We start from the raw sequence: 15,449 nt of genomic DNA, 5'->3' as shown, positions 1-15,449 counted from the left end.
ATTTCTGCCGGGGATAGCACTCATTTTCAGTTTTTTAATAGTGTTTAATGAAGAACATTTTAAAGAAATGTTGAAGAAGTTCAATATATTCATGTTTGTATTTTTAACGTTTGTACTTTTGTGTCTTATTTTTAAAAATCTATGCCTAACTCAATGTTTTCCTGTGCTTTCCTCTAGAAGTTTTATTGTTTTAACTTTCACATTTAAGTCTGCAATCAATTTGAAGTCAATTTCATGTATGTTGTACAGTAGATCCGAGGTTAATCTTTCTGTATTGATACCCAATTGTTTCAGTATCATTTGTTGAAAATATTACTCTTTCTTGATTGATTGGCTTGATACCTTCTTCAAAAATCAATGGACTATATATAAAGGTTTCATTTCTGTGTCTATTCCCTTCTGTGACCTATATGACTGTCTTTATATGAAAAACACATGATCTTTATTATGATAGCTTTAAAATAAGTTCTGAAGTCAGGTGGTACGGCCCTCAGTTTTATTACTTTTTCAAAATTGTTAAAGCTATTACAGGTCCTTTGTTTTCCCATATCAATTTTAGAATTACTTTGTCAATTTCTACAAAATTCTTTCTAAAATTTTGACTGACATTAAAATGAATCTATAAATCTATTTTACATCCATTTATACCTTTACAATATTGAGCAGAGTATGTTGGATTCCTTTAATTTCTATAATGTCTTATATATTTATTCTATAAGCCTTTCATATGTATTCCTCAACATGTAGGTATTTTATGTTTTTCTATTATTATAAATAATATTTTTATTTCAATTTTTCATTGCTAGCATATATAAATACATTGGATTTTTCTATATTGATCTTATATTGTGTGATGTGAATTTTCTAAATAGGTACACTATAAATTAAATTTTTATCTTACCTTTTATGATCTATACCTTTCAATTTTTTTTTGTTAACTTATTATACTGGATACAATGTTCAGTACAAGGTTAAATAAACATAATGAGATCAGTTATTCTTGCTTGAATCCCAATCTTAGGGGGAAAGAATTCATTCTTTCATTATTACTCTGATTTATATCTTTCAAGTCCTTTATTAGATTGAGGAAATTCATTCTATTCCTAGTTCCTGGAGTTTTTCTTGTTAATCATAATTGGATATTAAATTTTTAAAAAAAAAAATTGCCTCTGCTTATATTGAAATAATTGCGTTTTTCTTCTCTATTGCTCCTTTCTCTTCTGCCCCCTTTCTCTGTCTTTTCTCATGAAATATGGCAAATTACATTAATTGGTATCCATACATAATTTCTGGAATAAACTGCATTTGATATACTATACTATTTATGATGCTGAATATAATTTTGTGAAATATTGTTAAAGATTTTCACATCTGTATTCATGAAGAATATTATTAGTCTTTAGCTATTTTTCCTACTAAAGGCTTTCTGGTTTTAATATCAGTGTAATACTGGCCTTAAAATATAAGTCAGGAAGTGATTATTCTTCATCTGTCTTGCGGAAGAGTAAGTGCTTCTTCCATAAATTCTTAGTAGAATTGGAGTTTTCTTTGAGGAATAGTTTTTAATTAAAATTTATTTCTTATAGTTGTAGGGTTACTCAGATCTTCTGTAGCTTGTTGAGTGAGATTTGATAGTTTGAATCTTTTTTTTTTTGTTTTGTTTTTTTGTTTTTTTGGTTTTTTTTTTGTAGAGACAGGGTCTCACTTTATGGCCCTCGGTAGAGTGCCGTGGCCTCACACAGCTCACAGCAACCTCCAGCTCCTGGGCTTAAGCGATTCTCTTGCCTCAGCCTCCCGAGCAGCTGGGACTACAGGCACCCGCCACAACGCCCGGCTAGATAGTTTGAATCTTTTAAGGGATTTGTCTATTAATCTTTCTGAGCAATGAACATAAAATTGATTATGCTCTTCGTATACTTATTGATATAAAATTCATATAATGTAAAATTCAATTTTTTGAGTTATATAATTCAGTAGTGAGTGTGTATGTTTGGGCTCATGTATGTATGTAAATATCATTATTCTTAACAGGGAAAGAGCAGTCTCTTCAGTAAATGGTACTGGGAAAACTGGATACCAGATGCAGAATAATAAAATTAAACCCTATCTCATAAACCATATACAAAAATCAACTCAAAATGTGTCAAAGACTTCACGATAAGAACTGAAACTGTGGAAATACTAGAAGAAAACTCCGCAACATTGGTCTGGACCAGGATTTTTGGAGTTTGACTCCAAAAGCACAGGCAACAAAAGCAAAAATAGACAAATGGAATTATAACAAGCTAAAAAGCTTCTGTGAAGCAAAAGAAAAAAAAAACAGAACATAGAAACTACACATAGAATGGAAAAATACATCTGAAAAACACACATCTCATAAGAGGCTAGTATCCATAATACATAAGGAACTAAAACAACCCAATAATAAGGAAATATATAACCCAATTAAAAATTGGAAAACAACATGAAAACATGTTTAATATCATTATTCACCAGGAAAATGCGAACTAAAACTGCATTGAGATATTCCTTTTTCCTATTATAATGGCTGCTAACAACAAGACGAAAGATGATGATTATTGACAAGGGTGAGGAGAAAAAAGAACTCTTTTACACTGTTGGTAAGAACGTACATTCCTATGTCATTATAAAGAAAGTATATGGAGATTCCTCAAATAATTAAAAATAGAACTGTCACATGATCCAGCAATTCCACCCCTGGGTTGCTATGGTTTAGATATGGTTTTTCACCACCCAAACTCCTATTGAAATTTAATTTCTGATGTGTTTTTTTGGGGGAAGGAGAGCCTTGTGGGAGGTGTTTGGATCATGGGGTTGGATTCCTCATGAATGGCCAGTGGGTAGAGAGTGAGTTCTCCCTCCAGTAAGACTGGATGAGGTCTCACAGGGATGGTTTGGGTCCTGAGAGTGGGTTTTTGACCTTCTGCCACGTTTTGATACAGCACAAAAGCCCCCATGAGAAGCTGAGCATCTGGTGGCACTATGCCCCTTAAACTTCCCAGCCTCCAGAGCTGTGAGCTCAACAAACCTCTTCCTTCATAAATTACCCATCCTCAAGTATTCTAACAACACCAAATGGCCTTAGATGTAGGTATTGATTCAAAGAATACATAATCAGTATATTGAAGAGATATCTGCATTCTTATATTTTTGGCAACATTGTTTGCAATAGCCAAGGTATATAAACTAATCTCATTGTGCATCAATGGATGAACAGCAAAGAGGATGTGGTATATGCAGTATACTCAATGGGGTACTCTTTAAAAGGAAGGACATTGTGCCATTTGCAACAACATAGATGAACCTGGAGGACATGATGTACAGTGAAATAAGCCAGGCACAGAAAGACAAATCCTGCATAATTTCACTTACATATGGAGTGTGAAAGAAGTTGAACTCAGTAAAAACCGAGTGAATAGTAGTCAGTGGAATCTGAGGAAGTGCAGAATTGCAGAGATGTTGGTCAAAAGGCACTAATTTTTAAATGGACTAGAGGAATGAATGGATAGATCTTTTGTACATCATAGTGACTATAGTTAATAACAATATAAGCCATATTAGAAAATCACCAAGAGTAGATTTTAAATGCTCTCAGGGAACAACAACAACAAGAAAAAGGTAAGAAAGTGAGGTCATTCATATGTTAAATAGCTTAATTTAGCCATTTTATAATCTATACATGTATCAAAACATCATATTGTTTACTATAAATATATACACTTTTTATAATTAAATTTTTTTTAGATTTATGATTCAGTGGAATTACCTTATATCTCATTTATCTCTAAATGTCTATGGATTTACAGTTACATACTCTGTTTTATTTCTTTTTTTTTTTTTTTTTGTAGAGACAGAGTCTCACTTTATGGCCCTCGGTAGAGTGCTGTGGCCTCACACAGCTCACAGCAACCTCCAACTCCTGGGCTTAAGCGATTCTCTTGCCTCAGCCTCCCGAGTAGCTGGGACTACAGGCGCCCTCCACAACGCCCGGCTATTTTTTGGTTGCAGTTTGGCCGGGGCCAGGTTTGAACCCACCACCCTCGGTATATGGGGCCGGCGCCTTACCAACTGAGCCACAGGTGCCGCCCTCTGTTTTATTTCTTATATTGGTAATCTCTGTCTTCTCTCTTTTCCCTGTTCAGTCTCCCTAGTGGTTTATCAATTTTACTGATGTTTCTCAAAGAACCAACTCTTAGTTTTATTACTTTCTTTCTATTTAAATGTACTGATTTCTGGTCTTATTATAATTCTTTCTACTGTTTTTTAGAGGGGGTTAGTTCATTATTTTCTTTCCCAGTTTCTTTAAGTGAAAACTTAAATGTTGTATTTGAAATTATTGTAATATAAGTGTTAAATGCTATGAATTTTATCTTTAAACATCAATTTATTTGCACATGTCCCATACATTTTCACCTTCATTTAGTTTAAGGAGTTTTATAATCATCCTGTGCTATCTTCCATGGGCTTTGTATGTTTTTAGAAGTGCTGTTTAATTTCCAGATCTGATGAGAATTTTCCAGGTATCACTTCTTTTTGCATTTCTAATTTAATCTTGGTATATTCAGAGTACATAGTTTGTATGACTTCATTTCTTTTAAATATATTGAGACTTTAAATTTTGACATTAAATATCCAATTACATTTTGAAGAGATTGAAGCAATGAAAAATACTTTTTAAAAATATTTTCTCTATCTTAAATGTATCTAGTGCCTTTTATCCCTTGGTGTATACCCAGATATCTACCTGGTATAATTTTCCTCTGTCTGAAGGACTTTCTTTGAATTCATTTAGGACTTTTTAAAGTTCTCACCTTAAGGGAAAGAATATATATTTTGCCATTAGTTTTGAAGGGTATTTTAACTGAAGTAAAATTATTCACCCTGGCCTCTTTGTTCACTCCCCCAAGATTTCACTCAGTAACCATCTATCTGGTTTGCTTATTGTCTATGAAGATAAGTCTGCTATCATTATTATCATTTTTTTTTTTTTTTGGTGCATGTGTACATTTTTTTTTAATTGCTGCTTTTAAGTTTTTTCTTTACTAACAATTTTTAGCAATTTGATGATGATGTGCTGTTGTTTTCTTTTCATTTATTCTGCTTCAGGTTCATTGAATTACTTGGATCTCTGTTTAGTAGTTTAAGCAGGTTGTGAAGCCTTATCCAAATTGCTTGAGACCAGCAGTTTTTTGGATTTGGTAAATTTGTGGCTTTTTCTGACTTTGGAATATTTGGTATACATACATAATGAGATAGCTTGGGGAAGGGACCTCGTCTAAACACTAAGCTTATTTATGTGAATTATGTGTATTCACCTTATACATGAAACCTTAGTAGATTTGTATAATATTGTTGTGATTTTGTGCATGAAGAAAGGTTTTGACCGTGACCTGTTACAAAAATTCCTGTGAGAAATTCTCATGTGTGGTTTCATGTTGGTGCTTAAAAAGTTGCAAATTTTGAAACATTTTTAATCTCAGATTTTCAGAATAGAGATGCTTAATCTGTATTGACTATAAAAATATTAATTTCTTTTAAATATTTGTGGATTTTTCAGCTTTCTCCTCCTGTGTCTCCTTGGTACACTCTTCTCTAATGGGCTATGCTGCTTGACATATTCCAGCAGTTCACTGATTGACACTCTGCTCGTTTTTACCAAATCTTTTTTCCTCATTGTTTGTTTTAGATGCTATCTACTGCATCCTGTTCACTTTCATTAACCTACTCCTAGGCTTTTAATTTCATCCCATGTGCTTTTCATTTCAGTTATTATACTTTCATCTATACATTTCATTTGAATCTTTTTTCATAGTTTCCATTTCTTTCACGTATTGCTCATGCTTTTCTCTGCCTTCCAAATATATTAGAGAATATTTGTAATAGTTATTTTAACTTCTTTTTCTTAACTCTACCCTGGGTAGAGTGCTGTAGCATCACAGATCACAGCAACCTCAAAATCCTGGACTCCAGCCCTCCCCTTGCCTCAGCCTCCTGAGTAGCCGAGACTACAGAGGTAGCCAAGACACCCTGCTGTTTTTAGAGAAGGGGTCTCTCTCTTGTTCAGGTTGGTCTCTAACTCCTGAGTTCAAGGGATCCTCCTGCCCCAGACTCCCAGAGTGCTAGGATTAAGGCATGACCCACCACACCTAGCCTTTATTTTAACATCTTTTGTGCCAGATCCATTCTCACTGTTTCTGTCCATTTTTTCCACCTAATATTATCTTCTAGGGTTTTTTAAATTAATTTTTAATTTTTTGAGACAAAAGGGCAATTTTGATGAGACACTGAATGTTGTTCACATTACGTTGTGGTTTGGTGGATTGCTACATTCTTTTTGTCAGTGGAGTATTTTGTTCTAGTGTACAGTTAAGTTACTTGAAAGCAGTTCCATTCTTTTGAGATCTGCTTTTAACTTTTGTTAGATCAGTCTTTTTCAAGACTGTTTTTAATACCAATAACTACTCTTAGGTTTCCAAACAAACAAGGTGAGGAAAATTTGCTGCAACATTTTTTTTTTAATTCATCCTTTCACAGGCAGAGGATAATTTTTTTGAATTCAAGCTAATAATCTCCTTTGTGCATAAAAATCAAGTCTAAGTATTGTATAAGTTGACCTATGTATGTTACTGAAGCAAAAATCTCAGTCAATGAAGGATTATTAAGCCAAAGCACCTGAGAAAACACAAGCCACAGACAAACCTGTAGCTGATTTTCCTGTAGGAAATTTAGAATTTTCAGTATTTAAGGGGTGTAGGCCAGAGAGAAAGAAAAAAACAAAGGCAGGGTACGTAAGTAGTGAGAAAACAATGATTATATTCTTGTGAGACTCAGAAAAATCTACATTTCATATACAATAAGGTGAATGTTAGAAGTGCGGAAAGGAGGTGAAGGAACATCAATTAGGTAGGTGTCCCTGGGTAACTGGCAGAAAGTCTGATCCTGTATTATCTCTGTTTTGCACCTGTGAAGACAAACTTATACTTCATTAGTGTGGTATGGAACAGATTTTAATTTTAAGGCCGAGATATACCCTACGGACCAAAAGATAACAATTTACATGTTCTTACTTCTGGGAAGGCAGCAAGGAAATTCCTTTCATGAAAGATCTGTGAGGCCAGTTCTTTACAGGTGCCTGAGGCCTCTGTCTTCTCTTTTGCATAAGGAGTTGGGGGGAGTCATCTTGAGAATTTTTTTTTTTTGCATACACACACACACACACACACACACACTCATAACCCTCTAGCATTAATCAAAATGATGAGCAGCTTTTGTTATATAAAGACCCACTGTTATTCACTTAGGTATAAGTTATGTCCAATTTTACAAGTGATAAGGAGCTCCTGCCAATCTGAAAGATGACTTCTTATTTCTGTGAGATCTACTTGCTACACTGTCCCAATCATTATGAGGTCTGCAAAGAAAACATTGGGGATACCACCTTACCTATATTTATTAGTTATGCCATCCTAATTCAATTAAATTATTGTACCCATTTTCAGATAGTGCGATAACAAAAAAAATTAGTATTTTGTCACATTGTTAACTTGAATTTAAATTGTTCTATATTAATATTATAATTTAGTGCCTGACTTTACTTGAGACCTCATAGATGTTTTTATTAGTTTGAATGACTTGAAAATATCATTGTTCTTTTTTTTATCTGATTTAATTTCCTAAATTATTCTGTAGAACAATTAAACATACTAATTTGGACTTTGTAGGGGAATTCTGTGTGTATGTGGTGCGAATTAATGAAAATATTAAAGAAAATTCTATTAGGTTTATTTTAAGACCATTTGGTCTGAAAAGCTCCGTTAACAAAGTGCTGTCTGTGGTAGATCCCTAGGAAACTTGTTGGAATTAGTAGACTGTAATGATTTTCAATTAACATATGGGTTGTTTCTATGCAAATAAAGGTTTCTCAAGGCTTAAGGGAACTTTTGAGAAGTTCTTTTAATGACAATAGTTTGTAAGTATTACCTCAGAAATCTGTTTACCCCTGTATTTATACATATCTTTTATTTTGTAGATAATCCTTCATTTCAACTAATCTATTCTAAATTAGTACAGGAAAAGTAATGAATTGATTATCACCAGACAGTAGAACTATGTCTAGAGATTTAGACATACGGTTTGGAAAGACGCTGCCTTTCCAAAATATCAATGTTTTATCTTTAAAATTGAGTGGTGGTAAATCACTGCACTTTAAAAAAAATATGGTGGTATTTCTAAAGAATGAATGACCTGTAGCCTATCTGCTTTAGAAAAACCTTAATGTTTTGATTTAGATGGAAGTAACTCTAAGATATTTTCCAATTCTAATTTTCTAGCTGGGGAAATGGAGGCTCAGTAAGATTTTGCGGTGGGTGGTGGTGTTCAATGCTTCCTGTGTTGTTATTTACCTGGACTTCATATGTCAGAATGTTTCCTTACCTACGTATTATATACTCTATCTCTATTGCTTAATTTCTATCTTAATTGATCTGCTTAGGCCAATGAATGAGACATAGTAAGGCCATGAATTCACTGAGGGTCTAGATAGGATGTGTTTTGTACAATAGGCACCTCTCTGTCCTTAGGCATTAATTAGTATTTGGTCAGCTTTCCTGTTGTGATTTAATCAAATTTCCTGGAATTACTCTGAAGCCTCATTTGAGTCAGAGGGAGTCACTCAGATCTTAACTTCTATGAGCATAAACACATGCAGCCATTGCACTTTGTAAAGTCAGATGCCTTTTTAAAGTCCAGAAACTGAGATTTTTTAAAATTATTATATTAGATTTTCTTTCTCTAGGTTACCTATAGTTCCAGAAAACTAACTCTATAAAGTTCTATGAAGTAATTCTAGAAACTCTCAACAACATTGTTGGGGGTCTAAATGCAACCCCATGTGAACCCTCTCCTTCCTCCTCCTCTCCTCCACTCCTCCTCCTCGCACCCCTCCAAAGAACACAAAGGACCTTGTTAGTCCCCCCCACCGCCAAGACCACGCCAAAAGACCCTAACTCATGAAAGCCCTCTGAGCAAGCTGTGAAATTTGCCCACCCACTTCCCTATGCCCCCATTTAAAAAGGGTCTCCTACTGCACCTAGACACAGACGCCCTCTTTGCACTGCCCAGGCAGGACACTGTCCCTTTTAATAAACCTGCTTGAACATCTTCCCTCCAGTCTCATCTCTGGGTGCTGCCACTTACACCTTTCAAAAATAATTTTCTATTAATATGCTAATAATTCTATATTAACAAATAATTGTATATGCTTTTATAATTAAAAGTATTTAATACAATTATGGTACTAAAGCTTTGTTTGCCACATTCACTGGTTAATATAGAATAGCACGTTGATTAATATCAAGTGTTTAGATTTAGGAAGAATATGGGATGGGCGCAGCGACTCATGCCTGTAATCCCAGCGCTCCGGGGAGCTGAGGCCAGTGGATAGCTTTGAGTTCACAAATTCAACCAGCCTGAATAAGAGTGAGACCCTATCTCTAAAAAAATAGCTGGGCATTGTGGTGGGCACCTATAGACCCAGCTACTTGGGAGGCTGAGGCAAGAGGATCGCTTGATCCCAAGATGCCATAGCACTCTACCCAGGATGACAAAGCGAGACTGTTTCAAAAAAAAAAAAAGGAAAGAAATAGAAGGAGCATTGGCTCAGCCAAAGTAACTTGATAACGGCATTGGTGGTGCTGTCTTCCTGTTCCAATGTTACCTGCTGCTTTGTGCTGAGATCCCAAAACCATGAGTGGTATGATCCAAATGCTTCACTTCTTCCACATCATGAACTTTTATTTTGCCCAGGGATGGATCTATTGAAATACATGAGGTAAAGGACCATAGTACCTTTTTAAAGCAGACCAAATATGATAATCCACTTGGAAGATTTATTTATAGGCAACAAAGTGAGTATCTTTTCTCAACAGCTGATGTTAGTTTTTACTGTGGGGATCATTTGCACTCATTAACTGGGCAGAAAGAAAGAAAAAAACCAATAGCCCTGGTTAAATCAGATCCAATGTGCAAGAAATATTTGGAGAAATAATTGAAATAATAAACCAAGCTGGATTTGTTTATTATTATATAACTATAACCAAATGCAAAATGATGATGATTTCAAGGAAAGAAACAATGGGCTTTGATGTAGTCCACCAATCAAGGCCCTTCTATAATGTGAGCTAATCCAGTTTATTACGAGTGGTCCTATTATTGCCATGGAGATTTTAAGATACGGTGCCATCAATGAATGGAAAGGATTACTTCAACCTCCAAACTCTGAGGTGGCATAGACAGATGCTTCTGGAAGCTTCAGAGCCCTCTTTGGAACAAATGACATAAAAAATGCAGCTCATGGTCCTGAGTGTTTTGCTTCTGCAGCCAGAGAAATGGAGTTGTTTTTTCCTTCAAGTGGAGGTTGTGGGCTAGAAAATACTGCTAAATTTACCAGTTGTATTTGTTGCACTGTGAAGCCCCATGCCATCAGTAAAAAATCCTGGTGGCTATCTGAGAAGCAGGTTTGAAATCTTCCCTATACAGATGGTCCATATGGGTCCTGTTTGTGTGGAAGATTTCTATGAAATTCATAAAGGAGTAGTGTCAGAGTATAAGGAGATGGTGAGAGAAGTGTATTCCAGCCTTGTGTAGCTATGGAGACTCAATAGAAGAATCTTATGAAGACATTTTTAGAATTCTGTGGACCTGCTGATCCTGAAATTGCTCAGCATTTATGCCCTAGAACCCTCAGAGCAAACTTTGGTAAAACTAGGATCCAGAATGCTGCTTGTTATACTTATCTTTCCAGAGGATGGCCTATTAGAAGTTTGGTATTTCTTCAAGATCTTGGATAATTAGCAATATAGAGAGTAAAAAAGTCACAGATTGGGCATTTCAACAAGAGTAAGTCATGCACATGAGGAATGTGTTCATTCTTTTGTTGTTGGTTGTTTTAATCTGACTCAATTCAAGATCAACAAGAGCACTGTACTCCTGGCAATGATGACATACGGCTTTTGCAACAATGGATTTTGCACTATAGACAATATTTAACACCAGTCTGTGGGGTGCTGCATTGCTTATCATAAAGTTCAAAATAAAGATGTATTTTCAAAAAAAGAAAAGAAAGAAAGAGAGAGAGAGAAGGAAGGAAGGAAGGAAGGAAGGAAGGAAGGAAGGAAGGAAGGAAGGAAGGAAGGAAGAGAAAAGGAAAGAAGGAAAGAAAAAGAAAGTTCAATTTTGTTCTACTGTGGGAGATAAATGCCGATTTAACTGATGGCAATTTTTGATTGTCAGCTATAGAGGATTAAACCTCATACTTACCACAACAGCCACCAGTATCATAACTCATCTGAGGAATTACTAAGAACAAGACATTCTCCTGGCAAGTCTGGAAATCTCTTGTGACTTGGAAGTTCACTCCTGTAGTAGTAAGGCTGATGTTAAACATTAACCATGTTATGGCAGTTCCTTGAAGGATTAGTGGACAAAAATTGCATGTAGTATTTTTGGAGATCATTTCCCTCACTGCTCTTGAAGATCATTTCCTTTAGTACGTACTCTCTTGGCACCTATGAGATCATTTTCCTGAGCACGCAGCCCTTGCCTGTCTTTGCTTAGTAATCTTTCCCCCTATTATGTATCTTCTCAATAAAAGGACTCTGCGAGAGGTGCCCAGGGCTACCCTGCACCTGTGGTTAGCCTCACCTCTCACAGCTCCTACTGTCAATCTGCGTCTCACGCCATCATTTATGCAGTTGTGACAGTCAGCAATGTTTTCATTTATTTGGATAGGGTTATTTGGTTAGGGTTTATCTGTATTTATTTACATTAATATTAGCACAATATATATTAACTTTAATAAATATTTTTGGTATGAGAAAGTGAATCCAGATAAGACTGAAAACTATGATTTATTTTTTTGAATATTCTAAGGTAAATTTTTCTTTTTCTATCATGAACCAAGCCTAAAGAGCTGATATTTACTACTTCTTTTTACACTATTTCTCTTTCTCTTTTACTCCCCTTCATTGTTAAATTCACTTGTTTTTATTATAGGAGGGCTTTATAAAAGTTTTTTTCTTCCTTTTTTTGAAGAAGCTTATTCGGAGCAAGATTTGAGTGCCATGACCTGAAGCCACACCCAAGAAGCCTCCAGCAAGTGGACTCCTTTATAAAAGTCTCTATTCAATCCTTTTACTATGCTTAACAAAAAGATGATATCTCCAGGCAGTGCCTGTGGCTCAAAGGAGTAGGGCACAGCCCCCCATATGCCAGAGGTGGCAGGTTCAAACCTGGTCCTGGCCAAAACCTACAAAAAAAAAAAAAATGATATCTCAAAAGATTAAAAGATTTGCTGTATTTGCTTTGTTGATCATTGCCAGCCTAAATTCCCATAGAGGATTGCTACAGGTCCTGAAAGTTAACTCTTTCCAAAACAGTTTCATTTCCAAGTCCCTTTTATTTGGGCTGTATGTCTGTCACTTAGAAGTAATACTTTTAAGTACTTGACAAGTCTCTTGGTTCATTTTTCTGGTATTTTCTTCAGTGTTTCCAGCTAAATTTAATGTGGCAGAGAGCGCCTGTCATCTACCAAGATTCAGGCTCTCCTTGCTATGGTTAGGGATAAAGTCATTGGAAAGGGCTTCTCAGTAGGGAGCTGAATGTGTAGTGTCTGGTACCCCCACCTGCACGCATTTCAGTGGGATTGTATGGCTAGTTTTTGCCAAATGAGTAGGAGCAGAAATGTTGTGTCACAGTAAGGCCAAGACAGTGAAAAAGAGCTGGGCCTTCTCTCATCTTCTCTCCCATACATTTCTCCCTCTATTTGACTGCAATGCAGAGAAATCTGTAGGCCTAGCAGTTACCAAGTACAGAGTAAAAAGAATCACTTTTAGGAAGAAACATCCTCTGAGTCAGGAACATCCTTAATGAGCTGTAACAAATGATAAATAGACTTTTGTCATGTTAAGCCACTCCACTTGGAGTGTTTATTTGATGCAGCCACCAACATTGTGCAAACTCAAATGTCTTTTTGAATTAATCATATTTAATAAAAATAAAATGCTTATTCCATTTACTGCCTAGGCATGTTTCCTTGTGCTTATAAAGGAAGAAAGTCTTACTTTCATGGAGAAAAGTAGGGGAGAATACGTCTTTGAAGAATGTGTTGGTATTTATATGGGATATTATTTGTTTGTCTCTCAGACAATTTCCCCACTTCACATGGGATGCGTCTTTTTCTACCTGTTGTGGTACTGGGTGGCTAATTTATAGACGCTTTGCCATTGAATCCATAGGGTTTTTCTCAAGCTATTTCTGTGAATATAACTTAATGCCTTTTAAGCTTTATTTGGAATTCACTGTCATGTTACTACAGGCATTTTGTGATGTGCTTTCATACAAATATTCATATGTGCATATAGGTAGACTCCTAAAGAACACATCTCTCCTGTTGAGATGTGAGGTATGTGAGATAAATATCAATAAGGCTGTATATGGAAATTCTGCATAATATGGATGCATTTCTTTTATATTGGTTGAATTGTGCTTAGGTGGTTACAGAGTAATGGTTGACTATAAACATGGATATAATAATACTTCTAACAGTGTCAGTAATAATACACAGCATTTGTTTGTGTTTTGAGGTTTTACTCTGTGCCAGACAACATTCAAATTCAATAACTCATTTAATCTTCATAGAAAATTAATGAAGTTAGATATTAACATTATTCTTATCTACAGATGAACTTAAGAGGGACAGAAAAGGTGAGCAACATGCCTAAGTTTCCATGGGTCTTCAGGTGGTATTCAAACCTAGAGCTGATCATTGTTAGCCATTATGCAAACTGTGATAGGAAAGATTAAAAAATATATCTTGGCCTTCCTTGATTGAAACAACAAGGCATGCACATCAAATAAATTTCTTAACAAAGAAAATGATAGAAATTTAATGAGAATAGTGACATTTGATGTGGATACTAGATGGGTAAGGACTGTCAGAAAGGGAGGAAAAGCTAACTAATGAGCACCTTTCATACAACCTCATATGGTATCCCTCCAAAGACCACCCAACACAGTAGTTTTCATCATTCAGGTTTAAAGCAAAAGAGCTAAAGCTCACAGAGATGAAGTAACTTTCTTGTCCAGCTAAGATTGAATATTAATATTTGAACCAGGCCTTTTAAAATATAAAATAACACTTTTTTTTCTCCCTTGTTATATCTGATCAATATAATACAAGACCTTTTCTGGGAGAGAGAATGGCATGAGAAAACTTACAGAAATTAACGTGGTGAACACCATGCATCTTGGATTGTTCCGAGTACATGAATCTTAGAAGATGGAGAGGAATGGGAATCAGGACATGGGTAGTGAATGGAAGAGGTATAACATTCTATTAAGGATTTGTATCTGTGCCAAGAACGTGAAAGAGACAGGGGATGGGCTGAGGATGGAACTTGGGAGCCCCCACCTGCAAATGAAAGAGGAAATAAATGGCCAAGACCCAAGGGGAAGCTTCCTTCTAAGTAGAGAGAATTAGAATGAATTAACCAAGATATACAGTACCTAGCATATGTGCAATGTTAATCTAAGAGGTAACAATAAATGTAAAGAAATATAAGACATAGTCTGTGCAATTCAGTACCTTTAATTTTGCCAATCACCCCTGCGTGTTTGACATTTTGAGGAAATGTGACTCAGAAAATGGATCAGCCCTAGATATAATTGATAAGGATAATGAGCAGTGGAGAATTCCACATGAAAAAGAAAGTCGACTTTTAGCATAATTATCTAATTATGTCTTTCCACACCTAAACTTTATTAAATTGCTAATCTATGCAAAAGCTGAGACAATTCATATCAATATTAGATGGCTATCATCAACCAACTAAGAAATTGGGATCACTGTGGACAAATACAGTAAATAGGAGATAAATACAGTAAATAGGAGAATAAATTGCACAAAGTCCTTATGTTAGATATGCCTCTTCACAGTAATAGCTCTATATGAGGAATAGCTTGTCCTTGGCTGTGTTCCTAGAAGAACTACATTGAGACTTCCAACTGAAAAAAATAATTATGTTCCAAAGGACCATGTTATTTCTGTGGTGTTTGGGGAAGCTCTGGTAGAAACTAGAAAGACATACTGAGAATAAAAGCACTTAGCAGTGTTTATTTCCTGCTTCTCCTTCCCTAAGTAGCACAAACCAAAGATCCGCTCAGTTGATTGATACTTTGTTCTAAACATGCCCATTCTTACCTATGTCAATATATTAAAGATACTCCTTGATGGATGAGTACAGATCCTGTGATTCAGCCTTCTCCAGCCAAAGGTAATTTGTCTAGAGGATAAAGCATTACTAATCCAAGGACAACCAAGACACCATTAAGGCGTGGTATGCAAGGATCCACTGAATCAGAGATGATCTTCA

The 15,449-nt window shown here is 35.5% G+C and overlaps 1 protein-coding gene and 1 pseudogene across 4 annotated transcripts in view; both read left to right on the top strand.

Annotated features, from left to right (window-relative positions):
• GRM7 (glutamate metabotropic receptor 7) overlaps positions 1–15,449 on the top strand; it is a 988,889-nt gene that overhangs the window by 194,863 nt on the left and 778,577 nt on the right. The gene's annotated exons all lie outside the window — the stretch shown is intronic.
• On the top strand, positions 6,884–10,872 carry LOC128592324 (nucleoside diphosphate kinase 7-like; annotated as a pseudogene).

This window comes from Nycticebus coucang, chromosome 8 (genome assembly GCF_027406575.1).
Source record: "Nycticebus coucang isolate mNycCou1 chromosome 8, mNycCou1.pri, whole genome shotgun sequence".
NCBI classification, from domain to species: domain Eukaryota; kingdom Metazoa; phylum Chordata; class Mammalia; order Primates; family Lorisidae; genus Nycticebus; species Nycticebus coucang.
This window is presented reverse-complemented; position numbering and strand designations above follow the sequence as displayed.